The sequence below is a fragment of the Ascidiella aspersa genome, chromosome 6 (genome assembly GCF_963924565.1).
Source record: "Ascidiella aspersa chromosome 6, kaAscAspe10.2, whole genome shotgun sequence".
Taxonomy (NCBI): Eukaryota; Metazoa; Chordata; class Ascidiacea; order Phlebobranchia; family Ascidiidae; genus Ascidiella; species Ascidiella aspersa.
Window position 1 is genome coordinate 19,655,828 of NC_139452.1, and position 19,310 is coordinate 19,675,137.

Below are 19,310 nucleotides of genomic sequence, written 5' to 3' on the forward strand. Positions count from 1 at the left end.
ATTTTAATACCATTTCACTCACATTTTCAATTCACTGGCATTTTAACCACATTTCACTCATATTTTTTTTCATATTTCCCTATCATTTCACTAATATTTCACACATATTTCACTCACATTTCTCTCAAATTTCGCTCAATTTTCACTCACATTTCACTAAGATTTTAGCTACCATTCACTCACATTTTACTCACATTTCACACGTATTTCAAGCACATTTCACTCGCGTGTAACAGACTTTACTCAAAATTCATTCATTTGACATTTCACACATTGCTCATATTGTGCTCATATTTCACACACATTTCACTCACATTTCACTCATTTTATCACATTTAACTCAAATACCCCTCATTTCACATTTCACGAAATTCACTCACATTTCTCTCAAATTATACACACATTTCACTCACATTTCACTCATTTCTATTAATTCACTCATTTTACATTTTACATTTTACTCACTTTTTACTCATTTTACTTTCCACTCACACTTCACTTACATTTCATTCATATTTTACTCAGAATTCACTGTATTTTAACAACATTTCACTCATATTTTCACACATTTCGCTCAATTTTCACTCACATATCACGTACATTTCACTCGCACTTTACTCACATTTCACTTAAAATTCTCTCAAATTTGACTCACATTTCTATCAAATTTCACTCAAATTTCACTGAGATTTTAGCTACATTTCACTCACATTTTACTCACATTTCACACTTATTTCAATTACATTTCACTCGCGTTTAACAGACATTACTCAAAATTCAATCATTTGACATTTCACACATTTCTCATATCGTGCTCATATTTCACACACATTTCACTCACATTTCTCATCCATTTCACACACATTTTACTCACATTTCTCTCAAATTTCACTCACATTTTAATCACATTTCACTCACATTTTACTCAAATTTCACTCACATTTTTCTCAAATACCCCTCATTTCACATTTCACGCATTTCACTCACATTTCTCTCAAATTTTACACATATTTCACTCACATTTCACTCACATTTCACTCATTTCAATCATTTCTCTTATTTCACTCATTTTTCATTTTACTCACATTTCACTCACATTTTACTCATTTCACATTTGTCTCGCATTTCACTCACCTTTCACTCACATTTCACTCATTTTAATCACATTTTGATGACATTTCACTCAAATCCCCTCATTTCACATTTCACGCAATTCACTCACATTTCTGTCAAATTTTACACACATTTCACTCAGATTTCACACACATTTTACTGGTTTCACTCATTTCTTTTACTTCACTCATTTTACATTTCACTCACATTTCACTGGCATTTCAACCACATTTCACTCATATTTTTCTCGAATTTCACTCATATTTCTCTCACATTTTACTTACCTTTCACTCACTTTTTCTCATTTTACATTTTAATCACATTTCACTCACCTTTCACTTACATTTCACTCATTTTAATCACGTTTCACTCACATTTCACAAATTTCACTCGCATTTCACTCACATTTCTCACATTTCGCTTAAATTTCACTTATTTCCCTCATTTCACTCACATTTCAATCACATTTCACTCACATTTTACTCACATTACACTCACATTTGACTTACATTTCACTGACATTTCACTCACATTTCAATCAGAATTCTTCATTTCATACATTTCACACATTGTATTCACCGTAACATTTTACTCACATTTCACAGATTTCTCACATTTCACACATTTCTCACATTTCACACATTTCACACATTTCACACATTTCACTCACATTTTACTCACATATCCCTCATTTCACATTTCACGCATTCATTCGCATTTCAATCACATTTCATTCACATTTTAATCACATTTAACTGAGCTTTCACTGACATTTCACTCAATTCAATCACATTTCATTCACATTTCACATATATTTCATTCACATTTCACATATATTTCATTCACACTTCACTCACTTCACTCACTTCACTCACTTCACTCACTTCACTCACTTCACTCACTTCACTCACTTCACTCACTTCACTCACTTCACTCACTTCACTCACTTCACTCACTTCACTCACTTCACTCACTTCACTCACTTCACTTCACTCACTTCACTCACTTTACTCACTTCACTCACTTCACTCACTTCACTCACTTCACTCACTTCACTCACTTCACTCACTTCACTCACTTCACTCACTTCACTCACTTCACTCACTTCACTCACTTCACTCACTTCACTCACTTCACTCACTTCACTCACTTCACTCACTTCACTCACTTCACTCACTTCACTCACTTCACTCACTTCACTCACTTCACTCACTTCACTCACTTCACTCACTTCACTCACTTCACTCACTTCACTCACTTCACTCACTTCACTCACTTCACTCACTTCACTCACTTCACTCACTTCACTCACTTCACTCACTTCACTCACTTCACTCACTTCACTCACTTCACTCACTTCACTCACTTCACTCACTTCACTCACTTCACTCACTTCACTCACTTCACTCACTTCACTCACTTCACTCACTTCACTCACTTCACTCACTTCACTCACTTCACTCACTTCACTCACTTCACTCACTTCACTCACTTCACTCACTTCACTCACTTCACTCACTTCACTCACTTCACTCACTTCACTCACTTCACTCACTTCACTCACTTCACTCACTTCACTCACTTCACTCACTTCACTCACTTCACTCACTTCACTCACTTCACTCACTTCACTCACTTCACTCACTTCACTCACTTCACTCACTTCACTCACTTCACTCACTTCACTCACTTCACTCACTTCACTCACTTCACTCACTTCACTCACTTCACTCACTTCACTCACTTCACTCACTTCACTCACTTCACTCACTTCACTCACTTCACTCACTTCACTCACTTCACTCACTTCACTCACTTCACTCACTTCACTCACTTCACTCACTTCACTCACTTCACTCACTTCACTCACTTCACTCACTTCACTCACTTCACTCACTTCACTCACTTCACTCACTTCACTCACTTCACTCACTTCACTCACTTCACTCACTTCACTCACTTCACTCACTTCACTCACTTCACTCACTTCACTCACTTCACTCACTTCACTCACTTCACTCACTTCACTCACTTCACTCACTTCACTCACTTCACTCACTTCACTCACTTCACTCACTTCACTCACTTCACTCACTTCACTCACTTCACTCACTTCACTCACTTCACTCACTTCACTCACTTCACTCACTTCACTCACTTACATTTTACTCGTATTTGAGACACATATCACTCATTTTACTCATTTTCACACATTTCACTCTCATTTCCCTCATTGTACATTTCACTCACATTATACTCACATTTCACTCACATTTCGCTCATTTCGTGCACTTCGCTGATTGTACTCATTACACTCATTTCACTCATTTCACTAACGTTTTACTCACATTTCACGTACATTTCACTCACATTTTACTCACATTTCATTCATGTTTATCTCAAATTTTTGCTCACATTTCACTTACATTTCGCTCACTTCGCTCATTTCGTGCACTTCGCTGATTGTACTCATTACACTCATTTCACTAACGTTTTACTCACATTTCACGTACATTTCACTCACATTTTACTCACATTTCTTTCATGTTTATCTCAAATTTTTGCTCACATTTCACTCGAATGTAAGTGAATGTGAGTGAAATTTCTAGAATGTGACGTATGTTAATCAACATGAGCAATAGTTAGTGTATGTGAGTGAATTTGAGTAAATGTTAATACAAGGGAATATGCGTATTTGCGAGCTAATGTGAATCAATGTGAGTGAATGAAAGTAAATGAAAGCGAATGAGAAAGCTAATTTGAGCGATTGTGTGCGAATGCAAGTGAATATAAGGTAAAGTGGGATAAATTGAGTGAATGAAAGCGAATGTGAGTGAATGTGAGTGTATGTGAGTGAAATTGCTTGAATGTGACGTATTGAACTCAACGTGAGCGTGATTGTAAGTGAACTTGAGTGCAACTTAATAAAAGTGAATTTGAGTGCATGTGAGGGAATGTGAGTAAATATGAGTGAATGTGAGTGAATATTAATGAATGCGACTGAATGTGAGTAAATGCGAGCGAATGTGAGGGAATGCAATGTAATGTGGGAGAAATTGAGCGAATGAAGGCGAATGTGAATAAATGTTAGTGTATGTAAGTGAATGTTAGTGAATATGAAGGAATGCGAGTGAATGTGAGTGAATATGATTGAATGTGAGTGAAATTGAGTGAATGTGTGTATTTGTGAGTGAATATGTGTGAATGTCAGTTAATTTTAGAAATACTTAGCGAATGTAATAATAATGAGCGAATGTCAGTGAATATGTGTGTATGTGAGTGAATATGAGTAAATATGATTAAATTTGAGTGAATGTGATTAAATGTTAGTGTATGTGAGTCTTGCCAATTGTCCATTTTATCGCAAGAAACACATCGCCATTTTACAGCCTCAAAGAGCAAAAAAAGGCATTGTAAGTTGTTGTGTGCAAAATTTTATCTATTTTAACCTCAAGCTGTTGGGTTAAAGCCCCCAAACACTTGATTAATGCCAACACATCAAGGAATGCACTTATATTTTATCTGTGCTCAACGTATATATATATTTTTAAATATATTTTTTAAATACCAAGACAATATTTTAAATACACAGACAAGAAATGCCTTCTCATTTGAATTACAATGATCTTCAAATTACCACACAAGTGCAGTCATTGTAGCTCTGATAGATTCACTGTCGCGCCCTTACAGAACAAGACAAAGGCTTTCTAAGATTTTTAATGTTGGCATCAAAATGACTTCTGGTTGAAGAAAACTACTTGTCCTCTCATCTACCATTCCACTGCCTTATAACCAACATTACCATAAAAGTTTTTCAGACTTTTCGCATAATTATGCAGATTCCATACAGCAAACACCTAAGTATGAAAACGAACTATGTTGAAAGCATGCCTATAAGGACCCTTCTTGAATGTTCTCCAGCCCCGAGTACACTTTTAAACCGAAAACCGACACGCACTGTTATATAGGGCGCAAAATGAAATCACCATTCCAACGTAAACCAATAATTACTGCGCCTTAGGGACGCCAGCGAAATAGCAACGCGAGAAACGCGTGTACAAGGCGTGCATGTTGCATGGTAGTAGATTCGAAGAGAGTGCGAAAACGAAATACACGTACTAAAAGGATACGGTGGTCGAACTCCATGAAACCTCCCCAATAAGCCTGAAAAACAAATGTTTTGGTTAAAGGGTTAGCAACCAAATAGTGGAATCAGGAACCGCCGGTGGAGGTTCGCCGGGGTCTTCATCTTCGATCGTGGCATAATGTGGACGTAATTGCTTCACATGGCGTCGCCATGTGGTTCCCCCATTCCCCGGAACCACTCGTACGTTGACACTGCGACTGCCGTGCTTCTTGATAACAATGGCCGGAACCCAGCGGGGTTTCGGTTCCACCTTGGCCCAAAGTATAGAGCGTAACAAGGATCACCCAGCTGTTAACTTTATGTATTTTCTCCCTTGTTTGAGATTTGGTAGCCTCTCTGGCTTGCTTGCCCTGGGCCACGTGAGCTGGAGAAGGGAGTAATGTGTCGATTTTCGTGCGTATCTGCCGATTGTTTAGTAGTTCACTGGGAAAGTAGTATCCGCTTTCCGTGGGTGTCCGCCTGTACTGCATGAGAAACTCGAGCAGAGCTTCTCTCGGAGGCTTGGACGACTTGCATAAAGCCTGTTTAAAGGTTTGTACCAAGCGCTTAGCAGCTCCATTGTTTGCAGGATGATATGGGTTCCTGTCAGGTGAACTATACCGCGCGTCTTGCAGTTGTTGTGGAATTCTTCCGAACGAAATGTCGGCGCATTGTCCGACACAATGGTGTGAGGATAGCCAAAATGGGAAAAGTCTCTTTCAAGGTGATCCATCGCGGTCTTCGCTGATATCGACTGTGTAAAATGTATACAAGGGTACTTGGAGTAAGCATCAATCATCACTAACCAGTTGTACCCCATGAAATTGGTTGCATGGTCCACATGTTAAACGACTCCATGGATGGACAGCCACCTTTGAAGGAGCGTTTTGGTGCTCGGCACAGGTGTTACATTTCCTGCACAGGACGACTATATCGCTATCCATGCTGGGCCAATAGACGGATGTTCGGGCTAACTGCTTCATACGCTGCATGCCGAAATGACCTTCGTGTAGTAGGGCCAGGACGTTTGTGCGGAGACTTGTTGGCACCACTATTCGTGAGCCGCTTCAACTTTCCGAAACTTTTCGACTGGATCATCGATGTCGACTCTATTTTTAGCTGGCCAGCCTTCGCGAGTAAAACGCATAACTTTGGTATCTATGTCCTCGGCACTTTCCCTCCCATCAAAATTGGGTCGTTACCAACGGGTAACCGGCTCAAAGCATCTTCATTCTGATGTTCAGAAGTCTTGCGGTATTGTATCTCGTACCTGAATTGACTCACAAATAGCGCCCATCGCGCTAGACGATTCGCCGCGAGTGCTGGTGTAGGTTTGTCCGGTCCAAACAATGACAGCAATGGCTTGTGGTCGGTCACCAGAATAACCTTTCTGCCGAAAAGATATTGATAAAAACTTCTTTAGCGCATAGATAATAGCCAATGCCTCTTTCTGGATCTGGATGTAGTTGCGTTGACTATTTGTCAACGTTTTTGATGCATTGGCGATCGTACGCTCGCTACCATCGGGATAGTGGTGAAACAAGACAGCTCTGATGCCAACACTAGACGCATCACATGCGATGCCAGTTGGACGGTTTGAATTAAAATGGGTGAGAACGTTGTTGGACAACAAAAGAAGCTTCAGTTCATTGGAAGCATCTTGCTCTTACTTACCCCATTTCCAAGCAATGCCTTTCCTAGTGAGCCGATGCAGAGGCTCGGATGTAGTCGCGAAAGTATACGGTAAAAACTTTCCGTAAAACTTTCCGAAGCCAAGGAACGAACGTAGCGAGGACACGTCTTGCGGAGAAGGCATCTCATTGACGTCATTGACTTTACGCCCTTTTTGAATTCCTTCTTTGGAGAGGACGTGGTCCAAATATCCCACTTTTGTTTTGGCAAATTGGAACTTCTCTGCAGCAAGCGTTCAAGATTTTGCAAATGATCTTCCTTTGAAGTTCCGCTCACAAGGATATCATCAAGATACACGGCAACCCTGGAAGGTCGCTAGTAAGGCTTTCCATGATTTCTTAGAAATGACCAGGCGCAGAAGCGATTCCGAGGGGAGAACATTCTGCAGCAATACACCACGGTGTGTACTAAGTGCCAGTCTCTTGCGACTTTCAGGGCACAGCTTGATCTGGTTGTACGCGGCGGCCAGATCAATTTTTGTAGATCCATAACCTCCTCCTAGTTTGCGCATCAAATCTTCCGGGAGAGATAGCGGTTGACGATGACTTTCAAGTTGCGGATTCACCGTGACGGAATAATCACCACACACTCGGATACGTGCAATAGCTTGTCCAGGAAGTGGCGATTTACGGACTGGTACTACGGGGGTTCCCCAGTTGTTGAGCTGGGTTGGCGTCCAGATGCCTTTTGCAATTCCCTCGGCGTATGCTCCGTTAAGACTGTCCTGCAATGCAAAGGGGACAGCTCTTGGTTTGCAGTACACTGGCCTTGTATCCGGTTTAAACTTTACTACCAGTTCCAAACCTTTAAGACAACCAAGTTCGGCTTTAAATATAACCAGATACTTTTCGCAAATTTCCGTGCAGCTTCCTGGAGATGAAGATCCGGTTTTGAACATACGTCGGTAAAAACTGAGTTGACGAGAGAATCTACTTTGTCCTTGTAGAGAACCTCGTCTAGAGATATATTCAGCGCTTAGATTCGCTGCTGCAGTGAAAGAACCAAGGATTGGCAAAGGGTGCTTTGTTGCGGATTGGTAAAGGGAATCAGGCTTCTGTAGCTGTGGTTCTCCCAAACTCTTCCGAACTTCGGCAGACAAGAAGCTCCCTCCTGCCGAAGTATCGAGTTCGATCAAACAAGATTTAAAATTGATCAAAATAGGAATCTCTAACCTTCCCAGAAACCTGACCTGCAATGGCCCGGATGGTTAACCGGTCGACCCATTTGACTTGCATAGTGTGATTGCAGAAATGGCAAATAGCGTCCTTGTAACGGCAGTCAGGTGCAATATGACCGACTTTAACACATCGGTAACACTTCCTTTGTGTCTTGCCTTCCATTTTGCTACTTTGAGTACGCAGGGGTGATGATCGCCGCTTGTCGGGTAGTCTACGAATTTTCGCGCACTTTGTTTACTACAGACCTCTGTTTTGTTCCGTAAACCGGCAGCATCCTCGGTTTGTATAGGAAACTTTTATAGCGCGAGAAAAAGGCAGTTCGTCGCATCGAATCTTGAAGAGTTAAGCACTGCTTCGTTATTGACAGAGCAGATGAAACGTGTGCGCAGCGACTCATCCCATGGATCCTCGATTGTAAAGAAATCGCACGTGCTGGCGTCTAACGGATCCGTGCTGCCAACTCTTGAATGGATTCACCCGGCTTGCGTTGCATGTCGCTCAAGAATTTGAAACGTTCACGAATCACGAAGCGTTTTGGGGCGAACTGCTCCTTCATAAAGGCAACTATCTCATCTAATGTAAAGTCGTTGACTTGCTTGGCCGGTCAACTTTCAGCAGCGTGATTAGAAAGCAACTTGTAGATTGTTGCTGCCTGGCTTGTAAGAAAGACTTGCGCTTTTCTATCCTCGGGCACAGCGTGCGCTTTAGCGAAGGTGCTAAAGCGTGACCAGTATCGCCAGATTATCGCCAGATATGTAAACTTATTATCGCCAGATATGTAAACTTTTCAAGGCATCAAACCGTCCTGACAGTAAATGCTAATGTTTACACAGTAGGCCAGACTTTTCTGTTTCACCATCAGAAGTCTACATTGTTATTTCAACTTTTCTTAATTTTTTAAGTTTGTAAATATATGGTGTAAGCTTTAAAATTTTCTATGTATATATTAAACCTACTGTGTAATTAGGCCAGTAAATCTAGGCGAAAAAAGGCTTAAACCTAGGACTAATTGCAACAGAAGGTTTTTTTGCTGAATCATATAGAAAAAGGTCCCCGGAACTCCTAAAAAAAATTCCCCGAAAAAATATAGTGTCTAACACGCAATAATGACGTCAAAACCATAAGCATGGTAATATAGGCTAAAATTTCATAATAGTCCTAATACCTTGAGATTAGTCTCATATGAAAGGTGAAGTTAAAAGAAAAAAAATAATTTAAATAAAAACGATTAGACCAGCATATGACGTCATAATGACATCACAATTTTAAACTTTAAGGCAACTGTTCCATTACCGCGATACACTTTAACAAATACATTTCGAAACATTAAATTGCATAAACGCTTTGGTAAATAGTCTCCCATTGTAAAACCAAAATATAAATTCAGTTAAATCCAGGGATTCGAACCGGAACCGAACCGGAACTTTATGAACCGGTTTTGGGTCAATTTTGTCCGAACCGTAACCGAACCTGAACCGTTTTTTTCAAGATTTTAAGGAGCCGAACCGGAACTGAACCGAATATTTTGAAAGTACCTGAACCTTAACCGAACCCGAACCTGTAAACAAAAGCGGTTCGCTCCAGCATGACGTCACAATTTCTATTTTGCATAGTTAAGTTACGCCATGTAAGTTTTTAATAAATAAAACGTATATTTTTTAATTTTTAGATATTTCAATAGTGAGTTGCTGTTTTTTTAATACGTCGCGTAACTAAGATTAAATGACTCACAATTCAAAGATTATTCTCTACATTTATCGACCCACATTTTGAGATTTAACGCGAATTATATTGTATCCGAACCGGAACGTTATGAACCGGTTTTGAAATAACGATGGTCGAACCGGAGCTGAACCGGAACTTTTAAATTGCTCAAAACCGAAACCGGAACTGAACTGGATTCCGAAAAAATCTTTGAACCCGAACCGAACCTGAACCGGAAAAGTCAAACGGTTCGACTCCCTGGTTAAATCAAGGCTTATGTATTGGTTAAATTAGCCAGATTGCTTTGTTTCGAAATATGTATTCAGCTTATGAATATTGTATGTAGCCTACCTAGGTGCCAAAACATAGAGTGCTATTATGACGTCATATTGACTCAAGATATATGCAAGATTAATATTTTTGTGCAATAGAACAGACAAGTCGTAGTTCATTTGCTGTTGTAGACGTAGACGGGCTGATTAACGGCTATAAATAGTTAATTCTATTGTAAATTGTAGCTTTTATATGGCTTAAAAATGTGTAATGTGGACTATTGCGGACCAACGAGTATGAGCAGAATGTACAGGAGTTGTTGAGGAACCGCCAAGTACTGAGGCAACTCCCTCACACTCATCCTGGCATTTATACGAGCTTTAAAATGATTTCCACATTGTGAGAAAAAAAAAGTTTTAAAGTTTGGGCTGGACTTTCGACCGATCTTGGTATAGAACAAGTTCTTATATGAGAAGCCTAAAATTAACTGGTGGCTCGACTAGGGGCCGTGGAATGACGAAGCAACAAATAATTACATTTATCAATGCCAAAATGTGCAAAATTTACTAAGACTCTTTAGTATTAAGCCTTGCAGCATTGTAACGAAGACGTACGCTGACAAAGATGTTAACATTTTGGAAGCAAAGTCACCTGGCCTAAAAATCCTAAAATTAATGAACAGGAAAAATGCTTCAGAAATTGTTTTTTGGAAAATTCAACAGGTTAAGGTTATTGGGCATAAGTCTATGTGTAAACTTGATCGTGATGAAATACACATCAATACACAAGTGTTGTTTCAACGCTTTGTAATTGCTGCGAAGAACTTTGAAAATGTTTTCAAAGAGTGTTTTAAGTTTGAATCGTGTACTTATTCGCCAGTCCTTGTTGAGTTCCCTTTCGTAATGCGGTAAGCATGCAAACCAACTTTGGCAAATGCGTTATGGACAAAACCGAAATCTGTTAATGTTGATATAAAATTTGCCCCCTAAATCCGCTTCTATAAAATAGCATAGTATGTATGCGCACTTTCAGGTTCAAAAGTGTAACTTTAAAGCCTATTATGACGGATTTATGAGCAGCTCCACAGAACCGCCTTAAGGTGATACGATGTAATTGTACAACGACATGAACAACCGTAATCTGTACGTGCAGAAAGCATATTTTTCAATGTACGTTTGCATGCGGTCAATGCTAGGGAATGTCCTGTAGAAATGTTTTGCCGAAGAAGAAACGTTGGACGATAATCTATAAGTGACAACTGTTATCCATGTGGTAGGCTACCTTAGTTTATTCTTAATTTTTTGAAAATTAACAGAAGTGATTGCGTAATTTTCTTTAGTTTTAATTAAATAACTGTAACTAGTAACGTCATAATGATGTCATATCATGTGTTATTAATATAACAATTTAATGTTTTTTTACTTGTAAGCGTAAGTTTCTTTACGAGGTCATTTTTACTAGCCTGCGCTACGTGCAAATTTTACCTCAATCACAGGATTTTTTTCTTAAAGGCTCCTTAATGACGCCGAAAGTTAACTTAATCGATTTGACCCAATTGATTTTTTTGTTAACAATAATATATTCTGTAATTTGAGACCAGTCGCGAGTGTCTAGAACAGTGGAACTCAAGCTTTTTTAAAAAAATTACGAAACGGTCCCCCAGCATTTTTTTTAATTGCTCACGGTCCCTTAAAAATATACCCAATAAACACAAATCAACACGTTGTTTTCAATGGTATAGGAAGGGTGCACTTGCTTCTTTACGTTATGCTCGGCTATGTTAACCTTTAACGAATCACTTTATTTTAGTGACTGACCGTAAAGCCCACAGTGTCAGCGCAGCAAACTGTAAAACGCAATTCTCATTAGCAGTACGCAACATTATGACGTCATAATGGAGAATTCAACTTAAAGCGGGCAATAACGTGAATGAACAACTATGGATAATAATCAGCTTGGTTGGGAAACGTAAGTTGCCTAAAGTTTTTCTTCATCAGGAGCGTCGTGTTGATGTTTTTCTATGTGCTTCACGGTCCCAGAAAATTGTCTCGCGGACCCCATTTTGAGAACCACTGGTGTAGAAGCACTTTGAATTTTTGATCCTACAAGGAATATTGATGACGTCATTATGACGTGTTGCACTGGTTTAATTTCCGGGGACTTTTTTTGGGAGGTCCTTGCACCTTTCTCATCATGAATCAACAGAAAAATCTTCTGTTGCAATTTGTTCCGTTTTTTTCACTTAGTTTACTGGCCTAAATCTCTACCTGTTTGGTGTTTCAGAGATTAACAAGTCGCTATATATGGAACTGATTCTGAATGTCAGTGTTGAAAACAAGTCAAAGAGTCAGTCAGGTCATTTGTAAAATTACTAAAGTACGTCTAAGTAAAGTCATATGTAACATAACTTTAGTCCGAGTAGTCTTTTTGAGTAAATAAGTAAGAATTAAAGCAAGTCAATTCCAAGTCCTTGTAATAAAAAAAATGTAGGCTACTTTAATCTATTAAAATTGGGTAACTCGTCCTATTATGAGCAATATTTTCACTAAAAAATACAAAAAAGGCCATAGAAGGCAAGAAAATGGTTTCATGCGCAAAAATTAGGCTAAATAACCTAATTTTGCAAAAAAAATGATTAATGAAAACACTTATTTCAACCCAAGTCATTTGTCTAAAAGACTTCAGTCAGTTGCTATCTGTTGTATTATGTCTTTATTATTCCTTGACAAGGCAAATGGATGTTATTTACGCTGGATCAATAGAGCGCGGCCGTAAGAAAACTTGTTGTAGTCCTTCATCCGCTGATGCTCCTTCGCCTCCCTGTGACGGAAGGTGAGTATAGTGATGTTATTTCTTGGAGCGGGAATCTCGTCGGTGGTAAATTCTGTGTCGTACCGCTTCACTGATTCTATCGCGAATTGGTTGCTGAGGCAGGTGACCAGATCTTCGGCCGCCATCTCGTCAACGCAGATAAACTTGAATTCGCCGCGTCGTTCGACGATGCCTTTAAGTCGGGTGTAATTGTAGCGCGCCTTCTGCAGAAGTTCATAAATGAAGTTGCAATATCTCTTGTTTTGGGGTTGAACCTTGTTACCGTTCAGGCGGAAAAACTCCTGAAAAACTAGTAGCCTGATGCGCTCTTTGCTGGCAACGGCGTGGGACGGGTTCCGGGTGCTAAACCTGTTTAAGGAATTCCTATAGTCCAAACCTTCGGGACTACGCTGGAGTTAATTCTCTTTTTCTTCCTGATCCAAGTAGATCTGGCAGGGTATTGCACAGATCTTGCTCTTGTAGACGGTTTGTTGAGTCCTCTCGGATCCCTATACACACTTACCGTTCTAGGTCTGATGTTGAGGACTAGTTTCACTGACAACTTTCGGAGGCTATGAAGAATAATGATTTTCAATTTGAAATAGCTAGCAACTGGCTTGGCAAGTGCTTAGCTTTGGTTTGTACTCTTTTGCACGTATGTTTCGAGTCAAATCAAAAGAAGCACTGACGTTCACCAGTCAACAACGAACAAAATAACTTTTAACGAATTTAACTGTATAACAGCTTACAAAATGACTGAACAAACTGATAAAGATTATGACGATGCTCAACCATGGATCAAATGTATTAATTTAACAGTAGGGGAGCGTGGAGAAATAATTACAAAGAGGTTGGTCATTTTAACCATATATCATCGAACACACTATGAAGCTCCAGTAATATTTTTTGGCTAACAAGCATTTCTGTGTGGATGACACAATATTGGCCTCACACTGATTGCCGACCGCTGGTTTAAAACATCTGTTCGCCTACAAATATTATTATAACATGTTTTATTTAAGCTTTCATATCGGGCTTGCCAACCAGTAATATAAGACAAAAGCCTTCTACGCCTTAAACGTTTTCTGTCAACTACGAGAAGCCACAGAGTACGGTACACTTATACAATTGGCGACGACTTAGAAAAGCTGTACACTGCAGAAAGGCTCAATTTTCTAGGCCTGTAACCAGGGTCGGATTAAAGGTAGGCCTACTGTAAGCCTAAGGCTGTTTACTTGGGAAGGGCCTTATTTTGCAAACCAAGCTACAAAAACTCACACATATGGACAGGGCAGATAATGACTGGAATCAGTCATTCGTTTTTAAGCAAAAACTGTACCGGTTCTGTAGTGGTAGGACTGGATCTCTATACCGTTTGACTTTTCCGGTTCAGGTTCGGTTCGGGTTCAAGGATTTTTTCGGAATCCGGTTCAGTTCCGGTTTCGGTTCGGAGGAATTTAAAAGTTCCGGTTCAGCTCCGGTTCAACCATCGTTATTTCAAAACCGGTTCATAAAGTTCCGGTTCAGATTCAATATAATTTGCGTTAAATCTCAAAATGTGGGTCGATAAATGTAGAGAATAATCTTTGAATCGTAAGTCATTTAATCTGTAGTGTCATAAGTAATAATTAGTTGATAATTTGGAATTCATCGTATTGCATATTTTTACCTCGTTTGTTTTCACATAAAACCTGTCGTTTATCGCTATGACGTAATGGAAATTTTCCGTTATTTTTCCGCTCGTAAGAACTTGCTAACCAAAACATTCCCAGCAAAACGCGCCGTTATGTGATGACACACATTTGCGCTGCCCTAAAAAGGTTTTTCGTGCTGTGACACGTAACCTGTTTCCGTCATGCGAAGTGTAAATATATTTATGTGTTGGCGTTTCGATATACCCAGTTGGTCGCCAGTTAAATACTGAAAGGTTGTGTTGCTCGCCGGCTTCTGGCTGGCTTGCTAAACACCAGACTACAAACACTGAGTGGATTTGTAATCAGACTACAACAATACCTTGAAGTAATACTGAGGTTGATTGGTCGAGGCAAATTAGTTTAATGAGACTTGCAATTAAACCCGCCTGCTTCAAACCTAAGTTACGTGACTTAATTGAAAAAACAGCAACTCATTATTGAAATATCTAAAAAATAAAAAATCAACAATTTTTTTATTCAATATTCATATTTTTTTCATAAAATTTCGAACATGGCGTAACTTGACGCTGTAAAAAAGAAGTTGTGACGTCATGCAGGAGCGAACCGTTTTTATTTACAGGTTCGGGTTCGGTTAACGTTCAGGTACTTTTAAATTATTCGGTTCAGTTCCGGTTCGGCTCCTTAAAATCTTATAAAACCGGTTTAGGTTCGGTTACGGTTCGGAAAAAAATGATTCAAAACCGGTTTATAAAGTTCCGTTTCGGTTCCGGTTCGACTCCCTGATATATATTGTACAAAGTTGTTTTAAATAAAAATAAAAATTCGCCTATTTGTTATGATAGGGTGGGTAATGAATAATGATTGAATATGTATGCATATTGCTATTAAAATAACTTAAGTGACTTAGGTATTTAAAAAAAAAACTGCTTGTTACTTGAACAAATATTCTTTTTGTTTTTTTGATATAATTGAATCCGACCCTAAATCCTTCTTTTACCTAAACACCGTTATTTTACCTTAATACCGCTAATCAAGTTTATACAATAGGGAAATTTCCCGAATTTTAAAGCTTCAAAACTTTTAGCGGGTTCGCTGGGTTGAGTTATTGTCTTATAAAGCGCTGGAATGCCAGCAGCGCGGCCGACCCAAGCTCTAGGTTTTTCAACCTAGATATAGCCTTTTTCGGAGTTTATCTAGGTTTCTAGGTTTTTTTTTTAATATTAAAAACTAAATCTTCGATTTAGTACTAGCTTTGTATCTAGAATAATTAAACTATAGATAATAAAATACATCTAAAAAATAAATGATAACATTTTAAGTATTTTTTTGAGTTAAATTTGTATTTCACAGTAAAAAAGCTCGTACTAAATGGCAATGTAGATGTGCAGTTATATTTTGAAACTCTTTGCAGTTATATTTTGAAAGTGTATGGACGTTTCACTTTTTGGCGCTCTTTCACTATTGTACGTAAAAATTAATAAAAAAAAACGCATATTGTTTGGGTTAGGGTACGGGTTAGCGTTTGGGTCAGGGTGGGTCAAGTAATATTATGTTTATTATTAATAATAACTTGACCCACCCTCACCCAAACGCTAACCCACACCTATCTTGGTACTAAAATGTTAATTATACCCTGCCGTTCTCAAAGCCGCCAATGTCCTTTTAGCCTTTTAGAGTGATTTTATATCAAATCACCCAATTTGGCGCTCTTTTACTATTGTACGTAAAAAATTATAAAAAAAAAATTTTCTTCAAATGCCCCATACCACAACACATATTGTTTGGGTTAGGGTGCGGGTTAGCGTTTGGTTGAGGGTGGGTCAAGTTATTATTAATAATAAACATAATATTACTTGACCCACCCAAACGCTAACCCGCACCTTTTTTGCTAATTTTTCACCCATTTTTTATTGGATCTACAATTTTGGGCAAAGGTAAAGCCCAACTATATAGGCCTATACTAGTGATTTACAGGATTACCTAATAATTTACCTAATGGCAGAAATAAGTAAGGATTTATCATTGCATCATATAGTACAGGGTCGTCCAAGTGGCCCGCGACATCATTTTTCGTGGCCCGCGAAGCACTATTGAATTATTGCAACGCATACCTTTGAGTTTATTCAAAGAAAAATCTAAGTGACCAACAAACAGTAAGCATACTGCAATTCTTTGTATATGATCACATTTTTCTGTTTATACCATTGATTAAACCAGTTTCCTATCGCTCACCAAATTCGGATCCAGGGGGTGGCAAGAACACCTAATTTTTGGGATGGGTTAGACCGGTTTGAGAGAAGTGCGTCTTATATGGAACTTTCTTTCTAAAATGGCTGTTTTGCGAACTATAAGTTATATTTGCGTTTTAAGCAAATGTACGATAAAATATATCGCGCTGCTAGAAAATATTGTTTTAAAGTTTTACCGTGACTTGAGGCTAAACGCCCTGACCCTTTCCAAGATGCAATTTCAGATAAATTAATCTGGTTGAAACGACCTTTTTCCGCAAAAGGATAACTTCTGTGTATTTAGCGATTGTGTAGTATGCAACATCTCTCTTACGCGAACATTCTACAAATACAAAATGTCAAATACGCAAATTTTTCTCGCTACGCGCACACCATTTTTACCGTTCTCATAACATTCAATTTAATTTGCGCACAAGTTCGACGACAAAACAGGTTTCTGAAGCTTATGTGTCTTTCAATGTTACTTTGTCTAGTTATCTTTAAACATTTTATGCCCCGACCTAACGAAAATTGTTGATCCGCTCCTGGTATGCATGTAGCCTACCTTATGTGGCCCGCAAAAAATAAGGCAAGAATTATTGTGGCCCACGATGCAGTCAAGGTTGGGTGATTTTAATATGAAATCACTCTTTAATAGAAAAACCAGGTCACTTGTATTTAATAAACATCTACTTCAGCAGAGTTGGACTCACTAATTTTAACCACTTCTCCTTTCTCCAAGAACTATTCTTATCAAGAAACAACCAAAGCTTTCTACAACTGTATATATCAAATTGTTCGTCAAATTATTAACCTTATAAACTAAAAATCATAGAGCAGTAATAACATATAGTATACCTTATAGCAGACCCGGGCAAAATACGGCCCGCCAAGCATTTCAATCTGCCCTAGGCTCATTTTTCTTAAAATACAAATCAAGGCAACTTTTTACATGTCTGGTTAAAACATAACTATTCACTCTTTCCAGGAATGGATCTTTGCCTCTGACAAACTGCATTCCTAGCCTGTTTTAAAGTCTAAAATGGAATTTTTTTTGCATGCTGTGCGAATTCTTCTGTCGTTCGTGAAGTAGGTTCCACATGTTTTTGAGCGTCTTTACGAGGAAAGTCGTCCTCTGCACTGTGGAACTCTTTCAAACATAAATTTGTCAAACTTAGCCTACTATAATTTTAAAATAGATTTTTGCGCTGTAATTGTAAGTATTGCGTCTTAAAAATACAAATTTATATTAGGATAATAGTCGTTTTTCTACCTCTGAAGCATACTGATTGACATTTTATCAACCTAATTGGTAATGCCATGTTTGTGTTTCTCCCGATTTATACTGTCTTTACAATATGTTCATTATATCCTAAGAAACACATGGGTAACTGAAACCCCTCACAAATCAAAAAAATCAAGTTACTGTGTGCAGAATTTTCATGTATTTCAACCTTTAGTTGCTGGGGTAATGCCCCCAACAATGCCAACATATCAAGAAATGCACATAAATTCTATCTGTACTCAATGCACATCTCCTAATTTGAACTAAAATTTGTATTTTGAGCGAAATTTGTTTGCACTTTTTGCGATGCCTTTTCACCGTTTCTTTACGCATTTGGGTACAACTACCTTTTTAATGACGTCATACCAGTCACTATTTTCTGATGTCATTATTGATGACTGAAAAATCCGGAAATTCCCTAAGTTGAAAATTCGGGACCACCATTTGCTTTTTTAGATTTTTGATTCTCCCTGCTTGAAATCCCTATGGCGATGGGTTTCTGACCCACAACTGAGATGCCAGATTTATATTCAGGATGTAGCAATTGAACTCCGTAATAAGGTTTTCTAAATGCTCCAATTAAGATGGTTTTGATGACATCAAATCTGCTAATTGCAATTTGATTCCATTCCTCCAAATACTCGTTCATGGATGGAACGAGCTATTCGTAGTAAAGCAAGCGCTATAAATGTGTTGCCGCAGAAACATGTCTTAATCCAAACTTGCCACTCACGTTCGCACAATTTGGCGCAACAATCAGCGCTAAAAACTTGAATTATATCAGTTTCAATTACCCGAAATAAACGACATAGTTGGATTCGAATCCAGGATTCAATATTCTACTTTGAACATCCCTACATAAAGCAACCCATCTTTTGACAACCACTGGTATAAACATTATAAACCATCTTGTTATATTTCCCCTTGATTACTTTTTTTGGACTCAAACATGAACATAGATAATTTCTATTAGCTGGTGCATGAAAAATATTAGTTTGCTGTTTCTCCCAACTATGCAACTGGTTTTCAACCTATACAAATATGTATTTAGCCTTGGCAACATTTTAATCTATACTTACTATTGCATTGCCTATTACAAGTTTAGTATATATATATTGAAATAATGTTAATTTTTTGATACCACCAACACTGCAAAACAGTACTACACACTTAACCACAAAACATTTTAGGCCACAAATGGATTAAAAACCACTCCTTAGGAAGTTAGGACGACTTAAGGATCGA